The sequence below is a fragment of the Lactuca saligna genome, chromosome 5, assembly GCF_052625555.1.
Source record: "Lactuca saligna cultivar CGN05327 chromosome 5, ASM5262555v1, whole genome shotgun sequence".
NCBI classification, from domain to species: domain Eukaryota; kingdom Viridiplantae; phylum Streptophyta; class Magnoliopsida; order Asterales; family Asteraceae; genus Lactuca; species Lactuca saligna.
The window spans coordinates 53,294,290-53,307,310 of NC_136421.1; positions in this window are offsets into that span (position 1 = coordinate 53,294,290).

The window sequence follows — 13,021 nt, forward strand, 5'->3', positions numbered from 1 at the left end:
AAAAGTGGATATACCCTTAAGAGTATATAAGGATAGGTGCCCTAACCCACCATAATGTATCGTTTTGTTTGATATATTTATTATAATGTTTTTAAACTTCAACCCTAACTTGATTTATATATATATATATATATATATATATATATATATATATATATATATATATATATATATATATATATATATATATATATAAAGTGAATATGTGGTTGTTATGTATTTAATATTATGTATAGAACATTTTAAACAACATAGTTTTAAAAGAAACAAATTCAATGGTAATCAAGTGAATGGAGAAGATCAATTATAAATCTTTTTAATGAAAAAAAAATCATTGAAGTTTTTTAAAGAAAATAAAAACTAATATTTTTTATCGAATATAAAACAAACATTTTATCATTCAACCGAAAAAATACATCAAATGATTTGTGAAAATCCTGATTGAGTTATTGCATATTCTTCTTATATCTTTTATTTTATTAGTTTCGTTAGAATTTAGTAGAGTTGATTAAATGGTCATGAATTTTAGTGCTTTAAGTTCATAGACAATGAATAAAATGAACATAAATTTAATCGGTTTGGTAGTCACTTGATTGAGGAAGAATAGTAAAAGAGATATCATGATTAGTTTGGATACATATGGATCAAAGCTATATAGTCCGGAAGATTCTATATATAAGCTTAGGTTATATATATATATATATATATATATATATATATATATATATATATATATATATATATATATATATATATATATATATATATATATATATATATAGGGTGATGATCAAATGAGAAGTCAAAAATATTAAAAACCCTAAGAATCATTTTTTAAATGTTTCGTTAAAGTTATTTTAGACAAATCAAACATTAATATTTAATAAATCAAACTCTTCATTCCCTCTGTTTTAACCGGCTGCCATTGGAATAACGTTGGATCGCCTCCGGAAGGTCGCCATATCGTAGCCGGATTAACACCAAATTTAATGACATCTTTTGATCATATTCGCAGTTTAATAAAAGAAACATTTTAGATCTCATTTTCTATATTTATAACTATTTTTACAAAAAAAAAAAAATTAATCCATGAAATAGAACTATTAATTGACAAATTCATTTTTTCTCTTGTTCTTCTACAATGCACCAAAAATCACTCTAGAGGTCCAAAACAAACTTTCAAGGGTTAGAGTTTCAAAATGAGGGAATGAGGGAGTGGAGTCTGAGGGTAAGGAGGGTTCCAAGGCTTAATGTTCTTTAAATCGGGTTCAAACCCTAAAAATTAGGTTTTGTGACTTCTATGAGTATGCCATGCATACCAATGAAGTATACCCAACGTACTCAAAAGAGCCTCGTCATCCAATTCATGAGCTATGTAAGGATCAAAATGTAACTTTTTTAAAAACTTAAGCCGAAATTGAATATTTACCTAGAACACGGATGCTACGTATGTTCTCTTATGTTTTTTATGTTGACCGTTTTAGACATCAACTGCAACATTCTAATGACCATGCGGTCAATCAAGAAAGATTTTTTTTTTTGTAAACTTATCATATTTGCTACCTTTTATGATGTTAGATATTGATAAAATATAAAACCATGATATTAAAATGACACTATTTAATGTAAATATTAGCATCACACATTTTCAACTTAGTTTTTTAACCATTATAAACTTTCAACTTATTTTTTAACAACTATCGGACGCCTCATGAAAAGAAAAATCTTTTAACCCTGTCATGTCAAATAATTTTCATGAGTGTTAGTATATAATCTTACGTTTTAACAGTTACGTTGGGCTACAATGAAGAAACAAAAAAGGAGAAATGGGACTAAGAATGAGAATTGAGAAGAAATAGAACTTTGAATTTTGATATGTAACACTATAATAGAGTATACTTTTACTTGACCATTAGATCGGAGGCTGTACATGTAACGTCTGCAAATCTACGCTAGATATTTAAGGTATAATAATTATTATTATTATACATTTCATCAAACAATTAAAATCATTGAATAGAGTAAATGTTCTTCATATGCGTTTGTAACGTCCCAAAATTTAAGACTAAAAATTTCATTTTTATAATAATAAAACTGATGAGTTTTTGGGGTTACAAGGTCAATTCCATAAGCGGAAAATAATCAAAAACAATTTCAATTAATTAGGGAACATGCAACCAAGTTTGATTTACATCTTTCAGGTAAAACAACATACTATGAACCCTAGACTACAAAACTTTTCCTATGAACTAACAAACTCATAAGAGCAAGAAATACTAATGCTGAAGATTATTGTAGTGAATAACCTTCATTTCTTCTTCCAAACTTTTGGTAGCATGCGTCACATGTGTCGCGCCTCTAATGGTTCACACCCAAGACAAGCAAATTAGGATTATGGAGAGATGATAATGGAATTTCGGCCAGATGTTTCTTAGGGTTAGGAGTACCGAACATGTGAAGGTCAAGGCTCCTTATATTGGTGAGGTAGCTTAGAGCAAAAGCTAGTGTTTAAGGGTGGAAACCCTTCCCTTTGCTTGGTGACAAAGTAGCCCACATGCTTCCATCCAAGAGCCTTTGGACGAAATTTCTAAGCCTTCCCTAGAAGATTTCGTCCAACCTCTCTTAAGGGGTTCTATAGCCTTTTCCTCAACTATCAATAAATTTCCAAACAACCCCTACACTATTTAATTAATCTAGTTAATCCGAAAATTAATTCTGATTAATTTCTTATAAATTATTAATTAAATATTATGATTTGTATTTAATATATTATTCTCATAATATATTAACAAATCATTTATTCTAATTTATTAATCAAATAATGAATCAAACATCTCTTCTAAAACATCAAGCTACTGATGAGTTTACGCATTATCAATGCACAAATGACTTGTAAACAGCAATTCATACATCTCCGTTTCAAGAATATAAGATATTATTGTCTTAGAATTACTCGTGATAAAATCCATGAAGTAATTCTCTAAGCCTGGGTTTATCCAATACTCAAAATCCCTATTTTCTAACTACTCATGAACATTGCAACAAAGCTATTGTTGTCTAATCCCCATAGATAATCTACAATCCTATTCATGACAGTCTTAATTCACTACTTACTTCCAAAAGTACAAGCGACTGTGGATGTTTGAATAATCCAATTATTCAGGAAGTAAAACATGCAATGTGAAACTCCATGATAACTTAATTAACTATGGTCTCAAAACTATTGAGTATAAATACAACTCGTATTATTTAATCACCATATTAATTAAGACTTTATCCATTGTATAATGTTTCAAGTAATCAACTATCCACTTGACTTAAACATTAATCATGCCATGTTATGAACATGCATACTATATCTCTTTATGCACCTTCTTTTGTGAACATATCGCCAAGATACTATTCTAATGATGCTCATTTCACAATTCTAAATTCTTGTTACTACTAAAACGTGTCAAAATTCAAGCTTTACATACAGTGTCCTACTGTGATGTCAAGGCTTTAGGGTCATATAGACTTAGCTAACGATATTACAAAACATTCCATTAGAACTTTTGTTACTAAAAACAATTCCATGGTAATGAAGTTTCAAATTCAAGGTACACTCTAAATGAAAAAAAATGTTTCTAGACATTTCCTAAGCAATCCATTAAATTATCCTAACTCCCAAGTAGCAGGTCCAAGTTCTGATCGTCAAACCATGTGACCAAAATCCATCTCTCACGATCAAAATCAACTCACTCTTCTTAAGCTTCCTTCTTTCTCTTAGATCCAACAATAACATCAAAATGTAATCATCACATCATGTATTAAGAATCTATGAATAGAAACTTATTAAAAAATAATGGAGTTAGATAATGGGTTTACCAAAAGTAGAGTCAAATGACTTGACTTTACCATCTCAAAGATCTTTCAAGTAGTCTGGGCAACTTCGCAACCAATGTCCCTTCAATTGATATATGGAATCTTTAGGGTTAGCACATGAAACTATCTCAGAACTTGCTTTTCTCTTTACCATATGATCAAACAGTTTGACCTTGGCTGATCCCTTTCCATTAGGAAGAGAATTTATTTTTTCTGTATCACCATTGCCACGTTTGTTAATGTCCATAGAAACTTTGGAGTGTGATCCTTCAAACACTATTGCTTCTCTTGTGCTCTTAAGCATTTCGTCTTCAGCAACAATCAACATATGTGTCAGATCAATTAGGGTCACGTCGAGGCTACTCATATAAAAGTTCTCGATGAACTAACTATTGACTTAGGAAGTAAAAGGAGAAACCAATCAATGGCTTGCTCCCTATATAAAACGACACCCGATCTTTCCAATTTTTCAATGTACGATTTCATTTCCAGAACATGCATACACACAAAATTTCCATCTTTATGTTTGATGCCAATAGGGATTGAGTAGTTTCGTATCTATCAACTCGTGCCATGGGGAGAGTTATTAGAGGAGGAAGAGGAGGAAGAATTGGAGAAGCATCACGTCCATTTCCACCATTGCTCGAGGAAGGTAACATACTTTCACCTTCATCAGAATGCGGAAGATCATCTTCAGATGGTAGAGGAATACCATTTCCAAAAGAATTAAGAAGACCATTGTTGTCTTGACTTGACATCTATAATAGGAGAAAAGAGAATTCAAGTTAGTTGATTTTAAATCGTTAATTATTAACCCGTAAATTTAAAATAAGTCAAGGATCAATATTTTCGATTCGAACACTAAAGAGGTAATGCTTTTACCAATTTTAATCATATAAAATTCCTAGATCTTTTGAGATTCACTGAATCTAATCAATGACATGTTTAATGTCGATTATGCTCTCACTTTTGTGACTGGGATGCCAAGGATCACAAACAAGATGTGAATAACCATATAATTTAGCTTGGTACTCTTGATGTCATTAATCATCTCTTTTTAATGTGCCAGTTAGCCACATGTGCTCCATTAATGAAAGATAATTTTCAAGACACCCATTACATCGCTTTATTTGTAACACCCCCAATCCAGCAGATCAAGAAAGTAAAGGAAATCGTAAGTCAAGGAGCCAACTCGTTGAGTCCAAGGAAGAACTCGGCAAGTAGGAGCGACTATTGTGTCGCGGATTAAGTGGCCGACTCAACGAGTCTGGATTGGGTTTGAAAACCCTAATTTCGGAACTTAGTGCCCTATTTAATCCTTATATTCTCATTCCCTCAACCTCATCTTCACCCCCAGACCCCAAACCATCACCCATGAAACCCTAGTGCCTTTTTTGTGATTGTGAGCCATTTTTTGAGTGTGTGTGGTCTAATTGGAAGCTTGAAGAAGGAGAAAAGCTTAGAGGAATCAAGAAGGGGATTGTAGATCTAGAAGTAGCTTCTCAATCTCATCAGTTTTTGGTAATCAAGTCTTAACCTTGCTCATCAACCTCTTAGAATCTCCTTATGTCCCTTTTGTTTGAGTTTTTTTTTTCAAAAGCTAGATCTATGGGGACAAGGACGTCCCAAGCTTAGATCCATCCAAATCTGGAGTCCCTAGGTGTGGCTAAGGCATAAAGGTGCAAGATTTATGCCATTAGGATGTCCCATGCAAGCTTAAAGAGAGTATCATGGCCTTTTGGATCCCTAAAGGGCATGCAAGGACGTAAAGTCCAGGACATTACGTGATTATTGGATGACTAGAACCTAGATCTTGATATTCCCTGTTTTGGTTTGGAGTAATAAGGGTTTTGGATCATAGAGTTATGTCTTAATGAGCTACGGTTTTGTCTAAATCCATTATGAAGGACTTAGGATACGTAAAGCTGGAAACTTTATCCTTGACAAATTTGTAACAACCTAAATTTCCAAAACAATTTTTCGCATTTTATAAAAACATAATTCATTTGTAAATCATAAAAACAACATTGTTAGAAACTCAATTTATAAAATATATCAATCCCAAGATCTCATAGCATAAAAATCTCGTGTGTGTACTGATCAAGCCGGTGCCTTCCCGCGATCCTCACTAGCACCTGAAACACATAACACAAAACACTGTAAGCACAAAGCTTAGTGAGTTCCCAAAAATACCACATATAACACATATTAGCCACTCGAGGCTATAACTCTGTGGGTCCATGCACCCAAACTCTGTGAACCCTCAGGTTCTAACTCTGCAAGCATGCACTACATAAATTACATAGAAGAATGCAGTACAACAATCAATATATATAACACTGTATCACATAACTCTATTTACCTACTCAAGGTAAAGTATAGTGAGAAGACTCACCTGGCATATCTCGGTAACTCGTAGATCCCTGAAATCACTAGTGCTCGATTTTCCCGAACTATGGTCCTCCTATACACAAATATATCTCTAATTAACACTTTCCCAACTAGGGTTGACTAACTCTATCAAGTCAACACCGGTCAACTCTGGTCAATGGTCAACGGTCAACCCAACTCGCTGAGTCTGGCGTGGACTCGCCGAGTCCCTACGAGGACCCGATTCCTTTGAATCCCTCCGACTCACCGAGTCACTCACCCAACTCGGTTACCCAACCCCTAGTTCGAAAACACGGAACAACTCGCTCCAACTCGCCGAGTCTGCCAATGGACTCGGCGAGTGCATTCCATGCATAACCTCAAACGACCTTCTGAGGTCAGATATGTTCCACTAACTCATAGATCCAGTCTTTCCAAGCTTATTTATCACGTAAAGTTTATGTCTTGGCGCTCATAACACACCTATTGACTCATAAATGGTGTTTTAACCTCACACACAATGATCCCAAACCAAAACCTTCATAGACTCATATAAAGCTTGGACAAAGAGGCACTCTGGACCTGCATGGGTCTAAATCCAGAACCTAACTCGCTTAAGGGACCATGCGAGCATTAGATCTAGTCACAAAAGGGCTCAATAAGCCGTAAATCAAGATGAATATCACCTCAACAGAAAATGGTTCGAAAATAGTACCTCAAACGTGATGTTCTGGACCTCAGATCTTCAGGAAGTTAACCCTCTTGCTTCCTCTTGGCTATAGCTTCCTTTCCCTTGCGAGACAACACCTCCAAGGTCGATAATGGCTCCTTCTCTCACTCCAAACGCTCAAGTTCACTAGGGTTTCGCTCTGGGGGGCTGGTGAGCACAAATGACGGCCATAAGGCCCTTTAAATAGGCCACAAACCCAAGAAATTAGGGTTTCATTAAACAACGCGGACTCACCGAGTCCACCAATGAGACTCGTCGAGTCCGGTTGTTATCCGGGTGAGAAATCGTGTCTCTACTCGGTGAGTCTACGCACCAACTCGCCGAGTTCTTCACAAAACTCAAAATAAAATAAATAAATATAATACCTAAAATTCTGGATGTTATAATTCTCTCCCACTTGAATCTGACTTCGCCCTCGAAGTCTCATCCCTGAAATAGCTCCGGATGCTGCTCCTGCATCTCACGCTCTGGCTCCCAGGTCAACTCGGATCCTTTCCGATGTTGCCACTGAACCTGTACCAGAGGCACCTCCTTGTTCCTCAGAACCTTGATCTTCCGATCCAAAATTGCAACTGGTCTCTCCGCGTAGTTCAGGCTCGCATCCACCTAAATGTCCTCTAGCGGCACAACCGCCGACTCGTTGGCTATACACCTCCTCAACCGAGACACGTGGAAGGTATTATGAATCCTCTCCAACTCCGCAGGTAGCTCCAAGAGATACGCTACCCTGCCCACCCTCGCGATCACTCTGAACGGCCCCATATACCGGGGCCCTAGCTTTCCCCTCTTCCTGAATCGAATCATTCCTTTCCCAGGAGATACCTTCAGGAGAACATAGTCACCGACCTGGAACTCAAGCTTGGATCGTCGTCTATCCGCATAACTCTTCTGGCGTCTCTGAGCGGTCAACAATCTCTGCCTGACCCGCTGTATCTAGTCTGTCATCTGAAGCACAATCTCTATGCTACCCATCACTCGTTGCCCTACCTCTCCCCAACAAATGGGAGTCCGAAACCTCCTCCCATACAACAGCTCAAAAGGCGGCATACCAATGCTCAAATGATGGCTGTTATTGTAGGAGAACTCTGCTAAGGGCAAATACGTGTCCCAACTTCCGCCAAAATCCATCACACATGCACGGAGCATGTCCTCGAGAGTCTGAATTGTCCGCTCGCTCTGTCCGTCAGTCTGTGGGTGGTATGCGGTACTAAAATGCAACCTCGTACCCAACTCTTCATGAAATTTCTTCCAAAATCTGGAAGTGAAACGCACATATTGATCTGACACAATCGAGATCGGCACCCCATGCCGCGATACCACCTCTCTCACATATATCTCTGCCAACTTCTCCGCAGAAGAACTCTCACAAATGGTGAGAAAGTGAGCGCTCTTTGTCAAACGGTCTACTATCACCCAAATTTCATCGACACCCCTCGTTGTTCTCGGCAATTTAGTGATAAAATCCATGGATAACTGTTCCCATTTCCACTCTGGGACTTCCAGTGGCTGCAACTTACCATGCAGTCTTTGATGTTCGGCCTTAACCTTACGACAGGTTAGGAACCTCTCAACAAACCATGCTACATCTCTCTTCATACAGGGCCACCAATACTCCTTTTTAAGATCTACAAACATCTTAGTGGCTTCGGGATGGATTGAGAATCTCGATTTATGTACCTCCTTCATCAGGATAGTACGCGTTCCACCAACAAACGGTACCCAAATCCGACCCTAGAAGGTCATAAGCCCTCTGCTATCGGTCACGAACTCTGTCACTTGCCCCATAACTCGCTCTCTCTTGCAGTTCTCCGATCTCACTGCCTCAGCTTGAGCCCCTCTGATGGTGTCCAATACCGGAGTCATCAATGTCAATCTCATACAAATATCCCAAATCAGGGTGTTCTCTGCTCTCCGACTCAGGGCATCGGCCACCACATTAGCCTTGCCCAGGTGGTACAGGATGTCGCAATCATAATCCTTTACCATGTCCAACCATCTCCTCTGACGCATGTTCAGATTTTGTTGATCCATTAAATACTTCAAACTATTGTGATCCGTGTATATCGTACACCGAACCCCATACAGGTAATGGCGCCAAATCTTGAGGGCGAACACCACAGCCCTCAACTCTAGATCGTGGGTGGGATATCTTGCCTCATGGGGCTTCAGCTGCCTCGATGCGTATGCGATCACATGCCCCCTCTGCATCAACACCGCACCCAACCCAGATATCGATTCGTCACAATACACCACGAAGGCCTCCATCCCATCTAGAAGAGTCAACACCGGGGCTTCGCATAATCTCTAGCGAAGAGTCTCAAATGAGGCCTGCTGCTCTGGGCCCCAGCTGAACACCACACCCTTCCGAGTCAGCCTGGTGAGAGGAACAGCAATCTTGGAGAAATCCCTGATGAACCTCTGATAATAGCCGGCCAACCCTAGAAAACTCCTGATCTCAGAAGGAGATTTCGGCACCTCCCAACTCATTACCGCCTCGATCTTGACCGGATCGACCAAAATCCCTTCTTGGTTAACGAGGTAACCAAGGAACTGCACCTCTCGTAACCAAAAATCGCACTTGGAGAATTTGGCGTAAAGCCTCTCCGATCTCAGCACGTTGAGGATCTCCCGCAAATGCTCCTCATGCTGCTCCCTGGACTTTGAATACACCAAAATGTTGTCAATGAACACAATCACTGATCGATCCAACATCGGTCTGCATACCCTGTTCATGAGATCCATGAATGCTTCAGGCGCATTGCTGAGCCCGAATGGCATCACCACGAACTCGTAATGCCCATAACGAGTCCTGAACGCAGTCTTCTGGATATCCTCCTCGCGCACCCTCATCTGATGATATCCAGATCTCAGATCAATCTTGGAAAACCAAGATGGTCCCTGCAGCTGATCGAAAAAATCATCGATCCTCGGCAAAGGATAACGGTTCTTGACCGTTAACTTGTTCAGCTCTTGATAATCTATGCACATTCGGTGCGAACCATCCTTTTTCTTCACAAACAGGATCGGTGCTCCCTACGACAAGCTACTCGGCCGAATAAACCCCTTCCCCAGTAGCTCTTGAAGCTGCGAGGATAACTCCTGCATCTCTGGAAGTGCAAGGCGATAGGGCGCCTTGGCAATAGGAGCTGCCCCCGGAATCAAATGAATGTGAAACTCAACCTGTCTCTCGGGTGGCACACCCGGTAACTCCTCGGGGAAGACATCCGGGAATTCACGCACTATCGGGACCTCCTCAACCGTACTCGGTCTCCCTACACCAACCCTCGTATCCGTCACATACGCTACAAAACCACTACAGCCCAACTGTAGACTTTGCCTCGCTCTAGCAGCCGAACAAAACGCTGAATCGGGATGGGTACCCTCGCCATACACCGTAAGAACTCCCCCACTTGGGTCTCGTATAGTCACCAGTTGTCGCTCATAGTCGATAACGACTTCAAATCTGCTCAACCAATCCATGCCTACGATGACACAGACATCCCCCATCGCAATCGGGACCAAATCAATAGGAAACCCTACACCGAAAATCTCAAGTACACAACCTCGAATCACCTTCGTGGTGTACACTGCTCTCTCGTCGGCGATGTAAACTCTCAGAGGTCGACTCAATGCCTCTCGACTAATATTGATGTGCCGACTGAAAGCCAATGATATAAAAGATCAACTCGCACTCGAGTCAAATAACACCAAAGCAGGTACATAATTCACAAGAAAAGCACCTACGCATATCATAATATAAGCACAAAATCTTAAACATTAAAATAATTACATGAAAGAATACATACCAGCCACGACATCGGGCGCTGCGCGGACCTCCTCCGCGGTCAACTCAAAGGCTCTCCCTCGTGCCTTCAGTACCTCAGCCTTCACTGGACGGCTCTCAGTAGCTCTAATAGCAGCAGGGGCAGATCCCTTTGGTGCTCCCTAGGTAGTCCATCGCAACAGAGGACAGTCTGCCTTTTGGTGTCCGGTCTGGTTGCAGTGAAAACATACTGCAAACACCTTTGGGAAGTCCTTGGCCATATGCCCCTACTTGCCACACTTGTAGCAAGATCCCGCTCTATAGACTCCATCATGACCCTTGCCGTACTTCCCACAAGTGCGGCCCTTCTGGCTCCCTGCCCTGGGATCAGCGGGCTTGGCCCGCTTGGCTGTCGGCTGAGACTGTGCCGATCGCTGATCCCTCCCCTGAGACTCCGCCTCCTCCCTCGCCTGAGTCTCTAGCTCGATCTCCCTCTTCCGAGTATTTGCCTGAAGCTCGGAAAATTTCCGGTACGAGGAGTTCGACACAAATTCCCGAATGTCTCTCCTCAAAATACTCAAATAATGGCTCATTCGTTCCTGCTCAGTAGACACGTGTTCAAGGAAAAACATTGCCCTCTCATGAAACATCCTGGTAATAGCCGTAACAGACTCCGTACCCTGCTTGAGGGTCAAAAACTCCTGTGCCAACCGATCTCTTTCCACCGAGGGAACATACTCATCACGAAACATGGTGGTGAACCTCTCCCAGGTCACCACCGCAAGCTCTGCTGGAGAATAGTGTGATGTCGCGAACTTCCACCAATCCTTCACCCCTAGGCGAAGCTGGTTCAACACAAACCGAACCCTCAAGTGCTCCAGATACGAGAAAGTGTAGAAACACCCCTCAATGTCAGATACCCACCTCATCGCTGCAATCGGGTCCTGCGTCCCATCAAACTCTGGTGGCTTCGTGTTGCTGAACTCCCTGAACAACAACGAGTCACCCCCTTGCGGTTTAGCAGCAGCGACGGCTGCAGTGGCCGCTGCGACAACAACCTCAGAAAGAGCGGCATAACGCTCGTGAAAAGTCTCAATCAACATGGTCTTAATAGACTCGAACATCTCCGGTATCTTTACCCTGATGGCCGCAGCCACCTCCTCATGGATGATCCGACGGATCTCCTCATCACTAGTCTGGCTGCTCTCTGGCATAAGTCGTGTCCTCACCATGATCTACCTCTGAAATAAAACATACGGTATATTAGAAATTCATTCGAGCATACTCGCACTTGATAACACAACCTTCCTTGATCTCTGGCATCCCGAAGATTCTTACTTGAATTGTACACCGCCCCGGTGTTTTCAGTAGTATGGGCCCAAGACTACTATCCGCACCATATCAGTGTACACCCCAAGTCCTCCTCTTAGGATCCCAAGTCCTAAGTATGCCATTATGTATAATCCACTTCCTATAGATCTCTCATAGCTCCTCACTGCTTCTTACTCACTCTCAAGCATCTCATAGCATCTCACCTTCCCCTAAGCTAGGGCATCACAATCAGGCCACCCTAGTCCTAATAGGAACACCTAGCCCACTCTAGCAAGAGAATACATCATATCAATCTCATAAACAAATAACATAAGGGTATTTTGGGAAATCACCGTTCGGACGCTGATTGATCGTACACACGTCTCTGCTCTGTGTTTCTCTAAAAATCTTTTACTCTTTTTAGAAAACTGGTTCTCTTTTGAAAATATTTTCCAAATCCTCAGTTTGAGTTCAAATACTCCCGAAGGTGTACCCGAATCCCTCAAACCAAGGCTCTGATACCAACTTGTAACACCGTAAATTTCCAAAACAATTTTTCGCATTTTATAAAAACATAATTCATTTGTAAATCATAAAAACAACATTGTTTGAAACTCAATTTATAACATATATCAATCCCAAGATCTCATAGCATAAAAATCTCGTGTGTGTACTGATCAAGCCGGTGCCTTCCCGCGATCCTCATTAGCACCTGAAACATATAACACAAAACACTATAAGCACAAACCTTAGTGAGTTCCCCAAAATACCACATATAACACATATTAGCCACTCGAGGCTATAACTCTGTGGGTCCGTCACCCAAACTCTGTGAACCCTCAGGTTCTAACTCTGCAAGCATGCACAACATAAATCACATAGAAGAATGCAGTACAACAATCAATATATATAACACTGTATCACATAACTCTATTTACCTACTCAAGGTAAAGTATAGTGAAAAGACTCACCTTGCGTATCTC